This window comes from Trachurus trachurus, assembly GCF_905171665.1.
Source record: "Trachurus trachurus genome assembly, chromosome: 13".
Classification (NCBI taxonomy): domain Eukaryota; kingdom Metazoa; phylum Chordata; class Actinopteri; order Carangiformes; family Carangidae; genus Trachurus; species Trachurus trachurus.
In genome coordinates, this window is record NC_139892.1 from 39,240,452 (window position 1) to 39,263,507 (window position 23,056).

Consider the following 23,056-nt stretch of genomic DNA (forward strand, 5'->3'; position numbering starts at 1 on the left):
TGCAGAGCTGACAACTTGCTGAAAAACTATCCCTGAAGGCAACGTGCATCAGTGGTTTTGCATGAATTTACCTCGAAAACATCTCCATCTCATAGCGTAGTGAGTGTGCAGGTCACAACTTGTCCACAAAAGCGTTTTGGAATTCTTGGATTGTGTATTTGATGAGTTTGATGAGGGAAACCAAGAAATCCCATGAGCCTCCGTAGCGTAGCTCTGAGTAGCTCACGGCTCGGATCGGCCGTTCTAAAAATAGCTTGCACAATTGCACAATTAACTCATTGAGTGCCAACCACGTAATTTCTCGTTTTTCGTTCCCATGCGTTGAGTGCCAAAAACGAATTATGAAAATAGACACTTTAATACACATTATATGTAAATTTGGGGACTCTACGACGAGGAGAACTGAAATAGATGACGATCAAAGTCACATGACAGCTCATGATCTGGAAGTTTTTATCATAACTCGGCTTCTGCAAACGAGTTCTGCATGTCTCACCCGCGCTGCTGCTCCAGCTGCTCGAGCTGCTCGGAGCTGAACCAGGAAGCTCTCAGCCGACAGTCCGCCCGGTCTTCATCTGGAGCAACACCGTGTCCTCCCCAAAGTCCTCCCGCGGTAAAATCTGATGGTCTCTGGGCCAAAGCAGACCGGCATCACCGACCCGAACCACAGAAGGACCGCGACCACCGGCGGGACCGGTCTTCCCGAGCCGCGGTGGCCGACAGACCCTCACGCTCCGCGGGGAGAAGCTGTGACACGGCACGGTGCGTCTGTGTTATTGTTGTTTAGTGGCGCCCCCCCCGCCCCCGCTGGTGGTTTTGTGAATAGAACAACAATTGTTGTATATATTTATCTTATACGAGCCCTTTGATCCAGAAATGCGAGTGTCAGAAGAGCGACAGACACAAACAGCGCACCTTTCATAAAAGACGCTCTATCTCCTTTTCTAGAAAAAAAGGAGGGATTTTGGTGAAACCCAGCCATGTTTAGCTTGACTTTTCTCAGGAACGGAGGCACGTAGAAACAAACGGTTTGTGGCCACTTGAAGCATTAAGGTAAACCTTTCAATTGAGCTACAGTATGTGTTGGTGGCAATAATATAGAATACACTATGGCTCTACACTGTAAAAAAAATTCCGTAGAATTTACGGTAAAATACTGGCAGCTGTGGTTGCCAGAATTTTACCGTAGAAAATACGGTCACAATGTATTACACATTACGGTATGCTGTTTTGGCAACCGTAAATTTCACAGTAGAGAACTGTTATTTGTTTACGGTAATTTGCTGTAAAAATAACAGTTATAATATAAACCTGTTTACGGTAAATTCTTTTAAAAATAACGGATATACTGTAAACCTAATTACAGTCCATCAGTGAAAAAACACGGTAAAACTGTAAGATATAGTACGGTATTTTATTGCAAAATTCACGGTAAAATACTGGCAGCTGTGGTTGCCAGAATTTCACCGTAAAAAATACGGTACAACACATAATGGAATTACAGTTTGTTGGCGTAGATTTTACAGTCAGAAAATGCAAATGGTAAATTATTAAGGAAATAACCAATTAAAGGACAATTCCAGGCGAATTCAACTCGGGGGTGTATTTTCCTATCATTTTAGGTCTAAAAGAAGGAATCTTAAGATTTTCAGTTTAATCGCTCCTGTTTTGCGGTAGTTGCGTCTGTCCCCGCATCGCCACGGCAGCAATGAATGGGAGTGGATGTAAGTTCCGCTGTTTAGGCTGTTTCCATCCCTCAAAGCCGCAATTTTTTTCCACAGACAGCGTAAGATGGAGACTCAAACATGCACCGAGAAGTTTATTTACTTCAAGCAAGCCGACATGTTTGTAAAACTAGATCTAATTCAAAGTCTCCCAGAGTCTTGCGCGAGCCCGAAGTTGCAGTGCTGGTGTATTCAGGTGCAGTTGGAGCTATCGTTTGTGTCATAAACACAGGAATACCAACTCTTGACTTGCTTCAAGTGTACATTTTTTTCCACAGACAGCGTCAGATGGCTACTCAAACATGCGCTGAGAAGTTTTTTTTTACTTGAAGCAAGTAAAGAGTTGATATTCCTGTGTTTATGACACAAACTGTAGCTTTCCTACTGCACCTGAACACACCGAGCACGGCAACTGGGTCTCGCGCGAGACTCCGGGAGACTTTGAATTAGATCTAGTTTTACAAACATGTCGGCTTGCTTGCTTAAATAAACTTCTCGGTGCATGTTTGAGTCTCCATCTGACGCTGTCTGTGGGAAAAATTTGCGGCTTTGAGGGCTGGAAACAGCCTAAACAGCGGAACTTACATCCACTCCCATTCATCGCTGCCGTGGCGATGCGGGAACAGACGCAACTAACGGGAGCGATTAAACTGAAAATCTTCAGATTCCTTCTTCTAGACCTAAAATGATAGGAAAATACACCCCCGAGTTGAATTCGCCTGGAATTGTCCTTTAAGCCCATTGTAAACCAAAGTACAGACTATAATTGATAAACTTTAAGAACCTCTCTTTGCATATACACATTCTCTGTGAAAAACAGAACTTGTCCAGTATACTCACAAGGCAGTGTTGACATCTTGAAAAGACAGTGTGTGTCCATACATATGAAGAAGGATAGTCCATGATAGAAGAAATAAACATAATGAAAAAAGGAGCCACTTGCCCTGTGTTGATCAACACTAATGAGTCACTGAGTCCAGACTTGGCTGAAGAGGGCTCTTAACATATACATGGTGTTCAAGAAACTGGAACTTAAAGCATCCAGCAGTCACCAGTTCTGCTTGAAGACTCATATATTGTCCATTTGGTGTCCACTGTAGACTGGCATGATCCTCTCTGCAGCCAGAAAACAGAAACAAAGCAAAGGTTAGATTGATGCAGTGCCTGAGCATGGTGCCTACAGAGATAAATTCAGCCTTCTGTTGTTAAACTGAGCTCCAATGAGCTATACATAGAATGAAACCAGCACTCTGGAATATAGTTTTGCAGGTCATCAGGAGTATTTCATTTATTTTATTGTATTAGTGTAAAAGGTAGAAACTGTCACTTTTCAGGACTAAATGATCATCAGTATTTGTTTCACCCTTGTCGAATTGCAGCCAAAATCCTGAATCCTGTCCGTAATACTGATTTTTTTCTACTGTATGTTTGTATGAAGCTGTTGGCACCGTGCATTTGTGGGAGATCGATTGAGTGAAGTTTGAGTTGTGCTTGCATCTACTCATTTGCTACACTGACATAAACCATTGCTTACCTCTAATTAGCCTTGACAAGACTGGTGTTTGAGTCATTGGGTCCAGACTTGACTGAAGACAGGTGGGACAGAGTCTCATACAGACATGGTACAATGTTGAAGAAACTTTGGGCAGGTGTTGTCATCATTCCTGCTTGAAAATTCACCAGCAGTCTTCAATCAGGTGTTTACTGTGGACTGGCATGAACCTCTCTGCAACCAGACAAAGAAAGACAACAAAGAAAACATTGTTAATGATAATGATAATTATTATTATATAGCACACTGTTGCAAAGTGCTTCCTGCAGCAACAACAACAACAAACAAAACATTAATAAAAGAAGTTGGAACAGAAAAAAAAAAAAATGGTGAATGAAGAGTAGGTTTAAAAAATCTAATAGAAAGGCCAACCAATAAATATGATTTCAGGAGGCGCTTAAAACAGTTAACAGATTTAGCAGATCTAATAGATTGAGAGAGATTGAGGGAGAAACTGTGGAGGCTACAGCTGAAAACACACAATCCTTTGGATTTGACATTAAATCAGTGATTTTGATGTTTTTTTTTAAGGATAGTTCCGAGGATTTATCCTTAAGGAACTCCAGATAATAGGGTAGTAGACATAAATGGGAGACATAATTATTGATGTGGCCATGTAAATATTTGACAGGTATGAAGAAACAAAAACATTTAATGGCAGCACCAGTTCAGAAGCCTATCAATTTAAATGTACTCACTGAAGCTGAGTGTTGATAATGCTGAAGATGTACTGGCCATGCCACATTCCTGCAAAGTAGGCTGCCTTGCATTCTCCAGCTGCACCATGCTGAGGAGAAGGTAAAATGATTTTGTAGTGTTAAAAATGTGTACAACTAAGGATGGGATGGTTCTGTACAAATATAGTATATGTTGAACACAAAATGAACTCATGTAACACTTCAGTAATAATGATAATGGACAGAAGTAGCTACATGGATATCTGAACAAGGCAGTTTTAGGCCGGTGTATTTTCCCTCTTCCACACAAACACAGTAACACATAACTTTACCTTAACAGTAATGATGTTGGCCTCCCTTAGGAACTTCTGCACCTCCATGAGAGCAAGGCTCCTCTTCAGACCGTCTATCTCCATGTGCTAACGTTAGCTTCCACATACTTTACTCTGATTAGAAAACACAAAAACTCTGGTTACTCTCAGGTCCTGTCTCTCACGCTAGTCTCATGCTATAGTAGTCAGCTTTATTAGCTTAACGATCCACCGTTAGCGTTAGCATAACGACCGTTATCGTTATTAGCATAACAATAGACCGTTAGCTGTATTAGCATAACGGTCGTTAGCGTTAGCCTAGCCATCGTTAGCGTTAGCCTAGCTCATGTGCTAAACGGCCAAAGTAACACAAACCATGCTCATTTTTAAATACTTACAGTTCATCTGTAGCTTTTCCACGGACAGTTGGTATCGATCCAACCTGAGAAAGTCCAGTCCGATCCACCGACACTCGTTGCTGAAGCAGTCAGACTTTTTTGCAGACTGAAGCTGGGGCATTTCCATCAAAAATAAAATTAATCCACTTTACTTATGTCGTCTTTGGCTGACAACAGAGCAGCTTGGTTGTAACCAGGTTGTAACGGCGCTCCGGCCAAAAATAACGGATCTTGGTGGCGCGCAGCAAACCAACCGTTGACCCAACAAATGGGTTACTATGGTTACTGCTGGGTCACCTGTAGGTCACCCAAGCCAGAGCTGACTCAAGCTTCTTCTTTTTTTCCTTTTTTCTTTCTTTTTTTTTTTTACTGTGTGTAGGTATGTTATGGAGACTACATGTTTGTACAATAGAGATGTTTGTATTTTAAAAAAATATATATTTATGTCTAAACTCTTTTGCACATTTATTCTGAAATATATGTTACATATAGGCTATTACATGTTATTTTGACTTAGTATCTTAATCTTATCTTAATTCTGTTTTGACAACATGTAGTTTTTCTATTGCATTAAGTGCTTCACATCGACCCGAACAATGCCCACGTGACCACAGCCTGTCCTGATACCATACTTTTTAACATTCTACTTTCTATAGAAATGATGGTATGATTTAATGGTTGTGTACCGTAAATTTAAACGTAAACACCAGCAAAATCTGTAATTCAGACAGAATGATACCGTCAATTTTACGGTAATTACACGCTTGTGACATTATGGTATTTTACCGTGAATTTTGCGAACTTTTTACAACATTCACAGTAAAATTCCATATTTTCTACTTAGTAAGACCGTAAAATTTAAAGTTATTTACTGTATCTTGATTTACGGTAATTCAGTGTATTTACTACAGTGATATACTATTTTTGATTTTACGGTATTTTACTGTTGCTATTTGACAGTTTTTTACCGTAATTTCTACGGACATTTCTTACAGTGTACATAAAAAGTCAAAAATGGTCTAAATTGCCGGTACACTTGACTAAAACTTTGGAAAGGAGCGCGGCACTCAATGAGTTAAAGGTAACTACTCCTAAAACTATACGGATTATGGGCCAGTTTGCCAAAATGTTGAACTATCCCTTTAACGGTACTCTGGGTCAAGGTGGCCTGGGAGCTGGTGTTAGCTTGCTTAGTGGTCCCACGTGCATGCAGAACTCCGTTTGCAGAAGCCGAGTTATGATAAAAAACTTCCAGATCATGAGCTGTCATGTGACTTTGGTCGTCATCTATTTCAGTTCTCCTCGTCGTAGAGTCCCCAAATTTACATATGATGTGTATTAAAGTGTCTATTTTCATAATTAAAAAAAAAAAAGACACACGTGGCATGGCGGTGTTTTGACTTGTTGAACTCAGTTTAGACAGTTGTGTCTGTAAACTAGAGACTTTGACGTTGTGATAAAGCGGTTGTGAAGTCGAGCAAAAGCCTCATTAACAGCCGTCTGGTTTCAAGCTCTGACACCTCGTGTCCTCCCCACATGGCGTCGCACCGGAAGTCCACACTTGCGCTATCCAAACTCTCCCTGGCTAAAATGATCCCAACATGGTGTGTGTGTGTTCTTGTACATGCTACGTTTTTAACCAACAGAGTGAGAACATTTTTGGGAAGTGAGGAGATTTTGGCCGATCCTCACTATTTCCAAGGGCTGTTTGAAGGTTAAAGGGATAGTTCAACATTTTTGGCAAATTGGCCCATTGCCATAATCGCTATAGTCATAGCAGTAGGTTCGTTACCTTTATTTGTCGGTATAAGCTATTTTTAGAATGGTGGAGCAGAGCCGTGAGCTGCTCAGAGCTACGCTACGGAGGCTCATGGGATTTCTTCGTTTCCCTCATCATCAAACTCATCAAATACAAAATCCCAAAACTCCCAAACACTTTTGTGGACAAGTTGTGACCTGCACAATCACCATGCTATGAGATAATAATGGAACGTTACGAAACGGAGCCGTTTTCGAGGTGAATACAGAGTCTGCTTGCTGAAAAACTGTCCCTGAAGGCAACGCGCATCAGCGGTTTTGCATGAATTTCCCTCTAAAACAACTCTGTGTGGTAACGTTGTGTTATTATCTCATAGCGTGGTGAATGTGCAGGTCACAACTTGTCCACCAGAGCGTTGTGGAGTTGTTGGATTGTGTATTTGATGAGTTTGATGAGGGAAACCAAGAAATCCCATAATGAGCCTCCGTAGCGTAGCTCTGAGCAGCTCACCACTCTGCTCCGCCATTCTAAAAATAGCTTGCACCGACAATTAAAGGTAACGAACCTACTGCTATGACTATAGGGATTATGGCAATGGGCCAATTTGCCAAAATGTTGAACTATCCCTTTAAGAATTTAGGTTATAATTAGGTTTAAAATTAGGTTAAGAGTAATGGTTAAGGTTAGGCATTTGTTTTGGATGGTTAAGGTTAGGGTAAGGCGAGGGAATACACTGGGCCCTAGTTTGTTGGCGCAGCGCAGGTGGCGCAAGGTAGCGCAGCTGGTCTAATGCAAGTTTCGACCAGCGCAGCCGAGCGCAAAGTCAGATTGGGAGATTTGTAGATCGCGCTGCGCTGAGATAGGCGTGGCCGCGCAGCAGGGGGAGGCGTCACAGATTCAGCTTGGTGCAGTGGAAGTTTTGTGCGAAAATGTCTCGCCGAGGTTGCGCTGAAAGCTCGCCACCTCCAACCAGGTCTAGTCTCAGCGCAGGGCGGAGCGCAGCAGGTGCAGTGGAAGTTTGGCTGACTGACCTGCAGTGCACACACGTCACCAAGACCTCACAGGCAGATCTCCACAGTTCCAGACACATTTCAATGCAATAAATATCCACAATAACCACTATTTAATGCAACTAATGGAATCAACAGTGAATTTATATCTATATAGATCGTCCCGTCACATCTGACGTCAGATCAAAGCAGAGATCAAAGGCTGTCGGCGCGTAAAGGAAACTCCACCTGAATTAACACAGCAGGGACGAACTGGCACTGAAAAGCAGCTGTGGATGTCCCAAGCAGGACTGAGGGTGGATGACTGCATGTCGCTGCCGTGTTGAGATACCACTCTGCCCTTGTGATGATCGCTTTATTTATTTATTTACTTATTAATTCATTAGCGCGAGCGACCGCATCAGGCAGCCGTAATGAAAAACAAAACACAAATCTTCATCTCTCTTAGTCCACCACAACAGCCTCGGTATCAGATAGTCAGTATATAGCCTACTACAGTATACTCAGCATCTCTATCACAGAAAAAAAAGAGACGGACAGACAGAGAGAGAGAGAGCGTCCTTTACGCTGATTTCATCCGTTACGCATGGTGTTTGTTTATGTTGTGATTACACCTCTCATCTGTCTTACACAGGGTTTGAATAAATGTGAGTTTCTTTATTAGTTTATTAGTTGTTGTTTCTTACATTGGGCAGGGGTTCTCAGTGTATCAGATCAAACCTGATTAAGGATATTTGTATTATTATTAGTAAACTCATTATTGGTCACTCTGAGCTCGGACCTCCGGACCAAAACAGCTGTTTCCTCCTGGGAGAGGTTCGGCCTCTGGCGTCGCTGTCTCCTCCGTCCAAGTATAAAATGACAAACTTGCAGCGCGCATCGCCCGTCGCGCAGTTAAAGGTGAGGAGAGGAGCTCATTTGATTGGTGAAGATCTGACTCGGCTGTGTCAAACCCACTCCACGCCTTTCTCTCCTCCTCCTGTCTCCCTCCCGCCCTGTCTCCTCCCTCTTCGCCGTTTGCGCCGGTGGGAGGGACGAGGGGAGGGCTTGCGCTGGTCTAAGTCTGACTGCGCGGCCCACCAATCTTGCGAAATGGACCTGGGCCACACCCCGTTGACGTGGCGAAGCTGCCCTGAGGTTAGACTTCGCTCGGTCTAAGAAACTAGGGCCCATGATCTCATAGCGTGGTGAATGTGCAGGTCACAACTTGTCCACCAGAGCGTTGTGGAGTTGTTGGATTGTGTATTTGATGAGTTTGATGAGGGAAACCAAGAAATCCCATGAGCCTCCGTAGCGTAGCTCTGAGCAGCTCACGGCTCTGCTCCGCCATTCTAAAAATAGCTTGCACCGACAATTAAAGGTAACGAACCTACTGCTATGACTATAGGGATTATGGTGATGGGCCAATTTACCAATGTTGAACTATCCCTTTAAGAATTTAGGTTATAATTAGGTTTAAAATTAGGTTAAGAGTAATGGTTAAGGTTAGGCATTTGTTTTGGATGGTTAAGGTTAGGCTAAGGCGAGGGAATACATTATGTCTCTGAGTGTCGTCACAAAGATAGCATTAAAGGATGTGTGTGTGACATGAGGACCAACTTTTGTATTGAAATACTTTGTAATACTAATTGTAATACTATGCAGTCAAATCTCATCTTTCTTTTCTTGCATGAAATCTCATTACTGACTCTTATCTATTACTGAAGTTTATTAAAGTCATTACTAGTAAATAGATCTAAGTTATTAGAACATTAACATCATTTACAGGTTTATAATCAGGTTTGCCCTTCATCTCCTCTTGTCCTCTTTGATTGATTTATTTTTCTTCATGTCCCATTAAAAACCTATTTAAGGTTGTTACTGCAAGAGTTTCTCTCTTCTGATCTAATCTGGAGTTATGAAGCTTTGAGAGACGTCTGCTCAGTCAACAAAACCTTGCTACATGTCCTCCTCCAAGCCAATATTGAAGGACCATCATGCTGTCAGTCAGCTTTTATTACTTTTTAATAAAATTGCCCTTTTGTTCAATAAACCACAGAAATTGACTGACAGCATTTGATTGGATAAAGAAAGAACTGCACCACCCAACTGGAGGCACAGGTCTACGACAGCAAACAAAACCCAAGGTCCAGAATGTGATGATGCCCCAGAGGGGCAGAGTCCAGCTCATAGCAGGGGTCAGGATGCAGGCAGGGGCAAGACCAACACAGTGTTGACTATGTGTTAGGAGTCTCAACGGGAGCGTACCTATGTTCCCCGGGTTCTATGTTCCCCTATAGGGGAATATAGGACCCTCTTTTTGAAAATGGGTCCTATGTTCCCCGTGTTTACCAAAAAGGGTCCTATGTTCCCCGGTCGCAATACATACTGGGGAACATAGGACCCTTTTTCTGAAAAAGGGTCCTATGTTCCCCGCTGTTGCTGGTCGATGGACTCTCTCTACTTACAGATGTTACTGGTTCAAAATTGCGGACTTCACGCGTGGTCCACGCGAGACGGCACAAGACTCAGGCATTTTTTTTATTTGGCGAGACAAGAGGTTTTAATGAAAAGCCTCAATGTGCCAAAACAACCACCAGGTGGCATCTGTGAGAACGGAGGACGACAGGCGGATGACTCAGTGATCTGTGCAGTAATCCACAGCTTAAACTCTAGGCTATTAAACTAGAACTAACTACTGTATACCCTGCCTAAATCACATAAACTATTGTAGGGGAGAGCCGGGTCGATTGATACACGGGACGATTGATACACAGCGATTTCCTCGAAAACCACACAAGCTTGAGCCGTCAGATTTTGTCACTATGTTCAGCACTCAACACCGACCAATCCTGGGAAAGCTTGTGAAATTACGTCACGCCATTCAAAAGTTATTAGTGCGAACCTGTTTTTGACTACAGAAAGTAAAATGTTAGGTGCGGTAGTTTTTTTGTGATCAAAAGTTGTATTGTGTGTTTCATGCAATAATAATATGACCTAACAACAGATGAATTCGTACATAAACAGGTCCTAATGTATGCAATGTCATAGTTTTGAAGTTTAGAGGCAAAACAGGTTGAAGTGTCAGTAGTCGCTGCAGGGACGATTGATACAGCTGTTTCAAATGTCCCTCACGCCACCGTGCGTAGTGATTGTGGTCACACTGCGCGATCAATATCTGTATATAAATCACCAAATTAATAGCCTAACTGTTTTGCAATGAACAATAACCGATTTGAATGAACAACATGTATTTTTAATAAACACCACATATTTTTAATGTTCGTGTTTATGACATGAATCAACAGATATTCAGCAAAGTGAGGGGAAAATGCCGAGGGTAAAATGACAATATGTTCAACTGTGTCTCCATAAACACGACTTAGGACAGGGAAATAAGTCAATGAAATGAAAATGCAGTCATCCAACAACTCGTACAAAAGAAGAAAGGTGAGTTTAATCGAAATGCGGATCTTGACAATTACGCACGGGACAAAAATATTTATTTGACCTATTTATATTGTGAGAAATTATGTGACATTTTGGCAATAACGAGTACACTAGTATGAAAATCGCTACAGTTGAACTGGTCTGGTTTTTAGCTGCTCAATCTCATTGTTTCAAAGAAAAGGGATTGATTTTTATAACGAAATGAAACGAAAACAATATTATATTGATACATTGTTGTAAAAAAAATCCAAAAGAAACGAAAATGAACTAAAGAAAATAACTTTCACACACACATTAAAACAGTGCCATTGGTTGAAAGCTGATAATTAGCCATGTGCTTATAAGCTGATTGGCCGAAACCAAGAACAAAGCCGCGTGAATGGCCAATCGCCATGTGTTAACGGCCGACATGTAAATCAGCTGTTTCGATGGGCGCTATATGAATAGAGATGTTAATGTGTCTCATAAGGTACTTTGCACATAGGCTACTTTCTGTAACTGGAAGAAAAACAGCCAGCTGGAAGAATGTGTTGCCTAAATCTTTTACTGTGTGGGAGATCTCCACCAACGTAGCCGGGGAGAAAGCAAGTGGGACCGTTCTGCCCAGTCTCTGAGCAGCGCACGTTTCACAGATAAGCTTCATAACGGGAGTAGCCTAATGTCAGTAGTTTCTGTTTAAAACATGCTGTTTCAACCGCCCCTCCTCTGTGTCTCAAACGACCCGCATAGGTGGGACGTTTGAGACAAATAACAACATACGTTTAAAGTTATAAACAGCGCGATCATCCAACATATGTGTTAAATTATAGCCTATGTAACTAAGAGAATAGACATGTGAGTTGTTGATCACATGATAAAAATGTTTGTTTACATAAAGTCAAGGGCAGAGTCAAGGCAGCAGATAAATCACAAAACATCAACGCGTCCGTGAGCGCAGCGCACCTCATTTTCTCCTGTGAAGAAGAAGAGAAAAAAGAATCCCATGGTCCGACCTGACCCAGTTATTTAATGTTTAGGTTTATTTAGAAGAAGTCTGATTATGACTGCTGCTCTGGATCAGATTATTTGCTCATAATTCGGGTTATTTTCAAACAGTGGCCAAACAACAGATCAATTAATTATTATAGACTATATTTTCCATTTTTGCTAAGCGGTTTGTTCTGAATTAAATAAAAGCCTGTCCCATACAGCCGCGTGTGTTACGCCGTGTTTTGTTGATGCTATCATCTTTGCCTTGCGCAGATGATCCTTCATAATTAAAAATAAAAAGTCCAGGCCGGCTGCATGGCTGACGGTGTCACCACTCTCATTATCACTGGCTGTTTGTGTTGTCTGTCAAAAAATGGATGAATGAAACCTATCGACTTTGTATCGGCCGCGTCTTCTATCGAGGGAAAGTTATTTATCCTATGTTTTATCGCCCAGCCCCAAAGTGACACAGACCCGTTCATTCACAAGAAATCATCCAGCTGCACTCTCAAACAAGGTGCGGAGTGAGAAATCTGCGGCACTACTGCACAGTACTGTAGCTGGCTCATTTTAAAAACACATTTTGGAGATGACGAGACAGATGACCGAAAAAAGAGAGTGAGACGTGGGCTATAGTCTACTGTAGCTGCCGTCGTTACATTTTGTCATTGAAAAACTAGGCTACTATATTATTTACTGTCTGCAGCTAGTTCTCCTTTCATCCTCTTGTATTCTGTATCATGAACAGCGCCACTCCTAATCGCGGCTATCAGGCTGTCAGCATTGTCCCCAAAACGTCTGAGCAGTATTTAGTACGGTGCTGCCACCTAGAGGAAAACAGTTGTGGTGAAAAGACACGCGTTCACGCGATCCTGCAGTGCAGGACAAACCCCGCAATTTTGAACCAGTAACATCTGTATCTGGACTCTCTCTATCTGGCCTGTCTATCCTCTACCTGGTCTTTTTACTAAACTTAACCAACTCCTTTCTTCATTGCCTAAACCCAACCAATGGGACAATTACACTTCTCACTCAAAGTCACAACTCAACTTCTCACTCAAAAATAGACAAAAATATGCCAAGTCACTCACAACTCCACTTCCAGGTATGGGTACAAAAACTGTATGTTCCCCGGGTCCTTTTGGGGAAAAGTGGGGAACATAGGACCCTTTTTCTAAAAAAGGGTTCTATGTTCCCCGGTCTGGACGCAGAGGGGAACATAGAACCCTTTTGGGGAAAAGCGGGGAACATAGGACCCTTTTTTTTTTTTTTTTTTTACAGCCGATCGTAGGAGAATCGTGGCGAAATCTTTGGTCGTAGCTCTAAATCGGCCGTCTTACGTCGCACAGTGAGACAGGCTCTACGACGGCCGTTGTCAGCGTCTTGCGACCAAAGACGACCTGCGATTAAATTCTGACAGTGTCAGAAAACTGCTACGACCTACGTCTACTAATCAGCTGATGGACGTCTATCAGGTGGCGCAGATGACAGGGATGAGCAATTATTTCCGAGTAAAATAGCAGCTGAGTGTCACAGTGTGACAGCTGTGTGTGTGACTCTACTAATCAGCCAATAGAAATGCAGCAGGAAATGACGCACTCGACACCGACCAACCGCCGCGAAACCCAAATAAACGAAGAAGAAAAAAAACGGTTGCTCACTATGGACGCCGGTAAACAAAAACAAAAGATGTGGAACTTGAGAAAGGAAGAACTACTCGTTGAGCTCTGGCAGCAGCAGCCGTGCCTCTTTGATGTGTCGGCCAGCTGCTACCACGACCGGGTCAAAAAGGACGCAGCTTGGAAAGCCATTGCGGAGGAGCTACAACTCGCACACACACATGTTTACGTTTACGCATGCATTTTTCTGTGCGTGTGTGTGAAATAATAAGATAAGTGATCATGAGAACAGTGATAATTACCTGTAGCTAAATATCTTAGTGCAATGGATAGTCTCTCTCTGGCACTGATCGCCTGTCTCAGTTGGGTGTTGTTTTTGGAAATATATGGAGCCACCAGTTGGAGCAGATGGTTGAACTGGTCCACATCCATGCGGAGAAAACTCCTGAAGCTGCTTTGATCATCTGTCTATACAGTACAACAAGCAGACTTTTAATAGCTCTCTCTGTGAAGACACTATTCAGTTCAGAAATAATGTTGCCATCTCAAGTAGCTTATTCATTGCGTATGTAACGTTAAATGCTAATGTGTTTGTGTTTTGCAAATCATGTCAGTAACCGTTACGGCCGATAGGCTACACTAACGTTAGATAATAATACATACCTCCAACTCTCGCTGCAAAACCGGAATCCCAAGTTGGCCTCTCTTTTTTTCTGTGCACAAAAGTGCCACAATAACAAGGGCTTCCTTCTTCATTTCTCCGTTTGTTTTGCTCCTACCAGCGTCTCCGCAACTATGGTGACGCAGCTGATGCTGACGTCACCTACGATTCATAAACACAGTCGTACAATCTGCCCGCATCAAACCCGTTGTCGTAGCAAAGATTGTAAATTCCACGTCGCATAGTGTGTCATGCAACAGTCTTATAAGACTGCTAAAATCGCACAGTGTGTAGAGGGCATTAGAGGTGCTGATTCTCATCCCAGCTGCTTCACATTCGGCTGCAAACTGCCCCAGTGCATGCTGAAGGTCCTGGCTCGAGGGAGCCAACAAGACCACATCATCCGCAAAAAGTAGAGATGAAATCAAGTGGCTCCCGAACCGTACCCCCTCCGGCCCTTGGCTGCACCTAGAAATTCTGTCCATAAAAATAATGAACAGAACCGGTGACAAAGGGCAGCCCTGCCGGAGTCCAACACGCACCGGGAACAGGTCTGACTTACTGCCGGCAATGCGAACCAAGCTCCTGCTCCGGTCATACAGGGACCGTACAGCCCTCAGCAGAGGGCCTCCGACCCCATACTCTCGGAGCACCTCCCACAGGATGCCATGTGGGACACGGTCGAAAGCCTTCTCCAAGTCCACAAAACACATGTGGACTGGTTGGGCAAACTCCCATGCGCCCTCGAGCACCCTGCGGAGGGTGTAGAGCTGGTCCAGTGTTCCACGGCCAGGACGAAAACCGCATTGTTCCTCCTGAATCCGAGGTTCGACTATCGGCCGAATTCTCCTCTCCAGCACCCTGGAATAGACCCTTCTGAACCCTCCCGCGGGTGGTGAGCCTACGGAAAGGCGGGCCCACATCGCTCGTTCGGGCTGCGCCCGGCCGGGTCCCGTGGGCCAAGACCCGGCCACCAGACGCTCGCCTGCGAGCCCCGACCCCAGGCCTGGCTCCAGGGTGGGGCCCCGGTAACGCCAGTCTGGGCGACGTACACTTCCTCGATGTTTTCTTCTTCATAGGGGCTTGGAACCGCTCTTAGTCTGACCCGTCACCTAGGACCTGTTTGCCTTGGGAGACCCTACCAAGGGCATTATTAATGAGAAATAAGCTTTTTTTCTCCAAACAAAATATCAACTAAACAGACAAAAACCACAAAATTTACAATATTTAACCTATATAATGTACCCTCCATGTGTTGTCACTGTGCTGCTGTTTAAGAGGTAACAACAACAAAAAATGGTTTGAGAGCTCAGCAGGTCTGTATAGCCTACAGAGCTGGAGCTGTGGCCCTGCTGTCTAAGCAGGCTGAAGTCTCAACTCACTTCTTTTTTCAATATCTTCCTCATCAAATGAGTCAAAACTTTCAGCCTCTGAAGCACCTTCATCCTCATCACTGCTTCTCTCTCTCTCCTAACGATTCTGCGGATTCGAAGCGCTTCACAGCTGTTCTTTTGATTGACAGGTCGTCAGGGGCGGCGTAAAATGACCGAAATATAAACAAAAACATATCGAGACGGTCGCGCAAACGAGCTGGCATTTGTGCCGACTTTGAGGATTAATGCAACCAAGTATCCACACATCTAATTAAAAATGTGGCGTTTCTAACAAGAAAACGGCTTGAAAGCATTCCCACTGCAGACAGGTACCTCTGCTGTGTGTGTGACTGCGGGGAGAGCGGAGGGCAGTACCAATGGGCATGTGGGGGAGAGAGGGGGGGCGACTTAGTAAGTAATGTTGTAACATATTATATTATTACTTTTTAATAGGTATTGCTTTGCATTTAAATTAACGTGGGAAAAGAAAACTGAGTATGTGTAGTGCGGCACTATGAGGTGCTGCCCGAGAACCACATGGAGATGCAATATGTCAGCACACTCTCAGTGGAGCAGCTGTAGAAGACTCCTCCGAGGTGTTGGAACTCCATTTGAGGTCTGTGTCCATGTGCACACCCAGGAACTTGATGCTGGACACACCTCTCCCACATTCCCCGTTGATGCAGACGGGCTGCAGCTCGGAATTCCTCCTCCTGCAGTCAACAATCGGTTCTTTGGTGTTGGAGGTGTCGAGGGCCAAGTTTTAACCCTCCTGATGTCCTTCTGGGTAAAATTGACCCAATCTGTTCCCTTCCTCCATCCCTTTCTCCTTTCCATCTTTCCACAATCCTTTTCCCCTTCATTCCTTCCTTCTTTCCTTCCCTTCGTTCTTACTTCTTCTTCCTTCCTATTTTGATCCAACTGACCTGATCTGTTCCCTCCCTCCATCTTTCTTTCCTTCCTTTTTCCCTTCCTTATTTCCTTCCTTCGTCTTCCTTCCTTGAACAAATCTGTTCCCTCCCTCCATCTTTATTTCAAGTCAACTGAGTGTAGGATCAAGGGGAACGTGTCAGACTAGTCTGCTCCTGGGTTAGTTACTAAAAACATTGAGTGAGTCACTGTTGCTTTTGAAGAGTTTCGGATGTTTTCAGTTTTCCAAATCATTACATGGACATTTGAGCTTAGAGTTTTATGGAAGAAGAAAAAAAGAAAAAGAAAAAAAAGGAAAGCAGAGGAAATGTTAAGCCTTGATTATAGAATTTGGTGTAGTATATATACATATCCACGAGGACTGGAACAACCCATGCACATTTGTAATGTACAGTGTTGAGACTTGAGGATTCAGGCCTGGTGTGCAGTCGTATCCCGAGCATCTTTCATATCTACAGTGAGAAGTGTGTGTGTCAGGTCTTGGCACTGTGCATGGGTCATGTGTATGCACATGTACTCATACACCCCTGTATTTGTTTTGAGTGCATGCGTGTGTGAGTGTGTGTGTCTGTGCACGTACGCTTACGCTTGTACAGTGGGGTTGTTGTCTGTCCACCTTGGGGTGTGAGTCTTTCTGAGATAAGCTATCTACAGCAGCCAGGCACTGTAACACAGTGCGAGTAGATACTGGTTATTATTGCAACAGAAGACCCGTTATGAAGAGAGAAAGAGAGGGAGAGGGCAGAGTAAGTGTCTCTTCTCGAGTAAAGGCTGTGGGAAGGGCTTCGGGAGAAGAGAGATAAACAGCAGGGAAAGAGTGTGATATTAAAATGGAGAGAAAACAGGAGCCCAAAAATGAAAAAAAAAAAGAAGAAGAAGAGGGAGAGCCAGAGACGAGGGCGGGGAGGTCAGCACGGTGTTATCGAAAACAACAGAAAAGGTACAGAGACAGGAAACCTCCAAAAGCAAGCAGAAAGTTTGAAATGAGAGCAAAGTGAGAAACTATCAACAACTCCTCCAAACTCGACAACCACACAACCCTCTGATATGACCCACAGGAGTGTCTATCTCCTGAAGTAGTCCTCCTGTGGCAGCAAAGCATACCAGACCTGGGTTGTCATGGTTACGATGATAAACATGTGCCTTGCAAAAGTATTCATACCGCTTGAACTTTTCAACATTTGGTCACGTTACAAGCACAAAGTTAAATGTGTTTTATTGGGATTTTATATGATAGACCAAGACAAAGGCTGTCTTTACACTGCATGGCTCAAGTGTCCCAATTACGTTTTTTTTTTCCTCTCAAGTGGCACAGATCGGATCTGTTAAGATTAGGAACAACGCACACCGTAATTGTAGAGGTGCTGGCACACTCAGCTCCAGTGCAGAGATTTATTTTGACAACGTTTCAGCCAAGGCTTTTGTCGAAACATTGTCAAAACAGATCGGATCTGTAACATGAACATGTAAACGGGAAAAAAAAACATATGAATCGGATTTTGTCAGATCAGATTCAGGCCTTGTCATATGTGGAAATAAATCTGATACAAATCAGATATCTGCCAATGCGTCTGCAGTCTAAACAGACAGATCGGATCTTTCCTGCCAGTGCGTATCACACATCATCAATGATAATATTGATTCCCGTGCTCACACGTTTCACTGAACCTCTGTAGCCTGTGATTGACATGTGGGACTGACGTGGTGTCCGCGTGTCTATTTCTTTTCCTAACTAGTTCTTATTTTCATATAACTTTTTATCATATCATATAATATATTTTTTTTAAGTATATATTTTTTGGCTTTTCATGTATTTTATTAGATTAGATCAGATTAGAGAGGCGGTATGACATGCAGGAATTCTTACATATATTCCTGTTACTTCTGTGACTTGTCTAATGTACCTTTTTCATATTATATGACTATCTGTTCATCACCTTACTTTCTGTAATGTATTGAGACACCTCTTATATCCAGTGGTTTGCCTTATATTACATGACTGTATAAAAAATTTTTCCTGATGTTTGTCATGTGTGATTGTACATATGTGTATGTATTATTGATAGATGTGCATATTTTTATACTGTCCTGTACTTATTTTACATTATATATATATAATTATATATATATATAAGTATATATTTTTTTACTTTGTATGTGCTTATTCTCAAAGAACATTGTTCTGAATGAATCGTATCACATGATTTGTCAGGTTACCACCTATATGGGTATAATTAGAGGTGTGTTTGTTCACCTGGTTCTGTCTGAAGAAGGGCTGTGTACTAGAAACGTCACATAGAATATTTGGATGTTCCCACAGAGACAGTGTCTGCTTACATTACCTTCTGTGAGCTGATTATCCATAAGAAATGTATTGTTGTTTACCCAAACATCAAGCCATGGGTTTCCAAATCTCTGAAGAGTACTAGTATTAACTAAACCAAGGTAATATCAGTTTTGATCATGGTGATGAACCCAGTGCAGAGAACTACAGAAACAAGTGAAAAGGGAGATTTAAATTGCTAAGTGAAACTAGAACATTTCCTCTGGGGAAATTTTGAATGGGCCACGGGGCTACTGCCGGTTTTGCCATCTCTGTCAACATGGGAATCAAACCCACGATCTTAAGGTCAAGACAGAGCTGATCAGACACATGATCATCTTTCTATAAGCACTGATATGGAGGAGCTGTAATCACATTAGGTTAACTGTGTGTGTGTGTGTGTGTGTGTGTGTGTGTGTGTGTGTGTGTGTGTGTGTGTGTGTGTGTGTGTGTGTGTGTGTGTGTGTGTGTGTGTGTGTGTGAGGAAGATATAAGTATATACAAAAAGTTCTGACCTGACAACTGTATGAAATGTGTGTGTGTTGGACGTGTGTGTCTGTCTGTGTATGAGTGTAGGATTTGTGTGTGGTTAGTGTGTGTCCATTTGTGTGTGTGTTTGTTGTGTGTGCATGTGTGTCTGTTTGTGTGTAATTGTGTATGTGTTTGGTAAGTCTATGTGTGCTGGGGAACATAGGACCCTTTTTCTGAAAAAGAGTCCTATGTTCCCCGTTGTTGCAGAGGATGGACTCTCTCTACTTATCTGGCCTGTCTGGCCTCTACCTGGTCTTTTTACTTAACTTAACCAACTTCTTTCTTCATTGCCTAAACCCAACCAATAGGACAATTCCACTTCTCACTCAAAAATAGGCAAAAATCTGCAAAGTCACAACTCCACTTCCAGGTATGGGACCAAAAACTGCATGTTCCCCGGGTCCTTTTGGGGAAAAGCAGGGAACATAGGACCTGTAGGAGCCATTCTGGGCTTTTATTTTTGTATGTATTTTTGTGTCTTATTTTGTAACTTCCGCTCACACAGGAAGTGAGGTGGGGCATATGTCACTGGGGGCTTATTTAAACCGAGCTAAGCGATCAGCAGGTGTTGCTGATTGGAAGCAAACAATTCTTTGACCGTGACATGCTGTGCTGTGACATGAAGACCTGTTCCACTAGCCTGGTTGGCACGACTTTCCAATGTTGATACTCAGCATTGGGTCTGGCCAAGACGTTAAGAGAATCCATTTCTCAAAGCGCATCCTTCAAACCTGGTTTACCCGCCCCCCTCAAATGCCTCAGTCTGCTATTGGTCGAAGCCAGAATAGGCGGTGTCGAAGCTTAAACCAATCACACCGCTCTTTCCTCTGAGGTTCCGGTCGCTGCTCTACTGCGTCACTTACTTGAACACGCCTCTACCCAGAGCCGTTGGAGAGGCTCGACGTTGATTGGCTCTCGAAAAAGAGGGTGGAGTTCCCGAAAATTCGGGAGACAGAAATCCAGTTAATAGCACGGTTGGCCAGACTAGCAGTCAGCAGCGCTTTTGCGAGGCGTGACGTCACTAGTGTGGGCGCGACCAGGCTACTGTTCCACTGGTTTGTACGAATAAATCCCTTTTTTATGGTAAACTTCGTCATGGCAATTGGTTTACTAGCACCATGCACGCGTCAACTATAAGCTACTACATCAGCAACAGTGAATGACTCTCTTTTATGGTCCGAGGAAAAGAAGTCACTACAGGACCCTTTTTTAGAAAAAGGGTTCTATGTTCCCCGGTCCCATACAAAGTGGGGAACATAGGACCCGGGGAACATAGGGATGACCCCCTCCTGTGTATCCATCAATGGGAAGCTTGTGTTGCCTAAACCCATTTGGGGTCATTTACAGTGTTATAGAGGAGAAGACACACACACATTTTTTCTTCATATTGTAAAACACTCATTCACAAGAGGCAGAGAGAAGGATTACATGACAAGGCAGAGTGAGACAGAAGGAAGGGTGAGAAAGCAAATTTGATGACTGAAGAAAACAGGAAGATGAGGGAAGGCCTAGGAGTGTTGGGGAGAGAGGCGGTGGTGAAGGAGGACGGTAATATCAAGGGGAGGGGAGAGAGAGAGAGAGGAAGTGAGGGATGAGGAAATATGACTGGAAAGATGTGACGAGAGAGTTCAGTAAATAAAAAAAAGGCAAGGTGACGAGGGTGATGAAAAAGGAGGCGAGATGAGGAAATGAAGGAGGAAGAGCTAAAGATGGACTTTTGAGAACTGAAATCTGGAAAAAAAAAAAAAAAAAAAAACGAGAGGAGAGGGAGGGTGATGTAAGAAGACGAGAAAATGAGAGGAAGAAGTGAGTGGCAGAGAGGAGATAGGTGAAGGAAGTGAAGGAGAAGAGAGTCATAGAAAGGGAGATGGGTAAAGTGTAGGACGAGAGGAAGGGAAGAGAAAGAAAAATGGAGATAAAAGAGATGGAAGCAAAGAGAGGGAGAATGCGAAGGAGAGGAGTCACGAGAATATGTTGCTGATACAAGAGAAGTTCAGAAATGAGTGACATTGGAGGTTTTTACTGGATTTAATTCATACACTTTTCATCATTTCTGTGATAAAAAAGAGAATCTTTTCAATTTAAATGATGTCACACTAATCGCCCCTCTATATCCACATCATGTATTTCTAATGACAGTAAAAGTGATGAGTGGTGTACTGGAATCTTTTCTCTTTTATTTTAAAGGGACAACGAGGAGTTTTGGAAAAGCGAAGCGTTTTCACACTACATTTATGAGCCTCCGCACCGTGAAATTCTTTGACCGGCGCAAGACAGACTCATGTTTTCATTCATCAAGAATTAAAGTCAGAGGTTCAAAGAGGTTCAGATACCGCCGTAGCCGCGACCATAAACGGCGGCGGCGTTATTCTCATGACCCGCCGGGCAGCATCCGCAAAACCGAAAGTAAGGAAACGCTGACCACCACTAATAATAACAAAATAACGATAGAGACAGAACGATATATTTATCGAAAATGGGACCATTAACAAGTGGTAACGTAGATTCATCCACATTAATATGAGACTTTTTCGTTCTGCCGATTGAGAAACTCTTCGTTGTCCCTTTAAAGCAGCACTAAAGAACTTTCAGTTTTGGTTGAGTTTGGCGGCGCCTGTGGACCAAAGTGGTAGTGTTTTGCCTGAAGGAAGACTCCATTTCCCATGAACACTAGCGTGAAGCCCTGTAAATATCCTGCATTAAAATTAACAGAAGACATCAAAACTAAGTTTCTGTTTCCAGTGGATCATTTCAAAGTGAAAACACAAACATAATCCATTGCTAAAGTGCTGTTTTGCCTGTTCCCTCCTTGTTGTGACTCGCAAAAGTGAAAGTGAAAGTAAAGTGAGAGCAGGGTTCCTACCATGCTCCTCAAAGTTGCTAGTGCCAGAGAAAGAGATACAGACCCCCTCAGAACACGGCAGAGGTGTCATTCAACTTGTTGTAAGTCGATGTATCATCACAAAAGTTATGAAAATATTTTATGAAGGTTGAAAAGTTCCTTAGTGTTGCTTTAAGGCTTTGTATTTCCAGTCCAAAGTAGAGCTTAGAACAGCCCAACCCGAGCTCAAGAACTTTCTCTCCAAACCCAGCCCCTTCCCGTCTCCTCCCATGAAATGTAACATCTATAAAACATTTCTGATCGCCTACTCTCCAACAGCAACACCACCTTTTGTCTGACTTCAAGACTGGCCCAGCTGGGTGCAGAGAGTCAAACCTTTAGTGCAGACTACAACTGGTACATTTAGGGCAGGTCAGGGCTGGGAGAAGTTTCGGAGTCCTCCGTGGCTTCTCTGAGTTACAGCGGGGCTCCGTGCAGCACTGCATGTCCATATGACGGTTGAGAACGGAGCGCACTTTTCTTTGTCCAAAAAGACACACCAAAAAACATCCAAATACCTCCATGCTGCTCGTCTGTAATGTCCCTCTTGTATTGAAGCCCCGACATGAGAAATTGTTCCAAAAAAATACAAGTTAGTCTATATTTTAAGCTTGTTTGTAGCGGAAGCTCCCAGTGTTGCTCTGCCAGAATCTCACGCGATTTGCGGAGCCGTGAACTGGGTGTGTATTTATTTTATTATAAATGGTGCGAGATTTGCACAGACACAGGCAAAGCAGTAAACTGAGACACACACACAAATTTCAATTTTTAGTGAACTATCCCTTTAATACTAGTGGGAAAAACAGTCACACCTGGTTCCACAGTGTCAAGCTCTGTGTGTTTTTGTGACTGACCACACCTCTGCCCAAACTTGAAAAGACGCAAAGGACAACTCAAATCTGCTCACTC

At 43.1% G+C, this 23,056-nt stretch overlaps 1 long non-coding RNA gene across 1 annotated transcript; it reads right to left on the bottom strand.

Annotated features, from left to right (window-relative positions):
- Positions 1 to 4,017: 4,017 nt before the first annotated feature.
- LOC310995638 lies at positions 4,018 to 4,901 on the bottom strand. Its single transcript, XR_014595841.1, has 3 exons — positions 4,663 to 4,901; positions 4,286 to 4,399; positions 4,018 to 4,063 (listed from the first exon to the last, which is right to left on the bottom strand). It is a non-coding gene; the product is annotated as an uncharacterized lncRNA (long non-coding RNA).
- Positions 4,902 to 23,056: the final 18,155 nt, after the last annotated feature.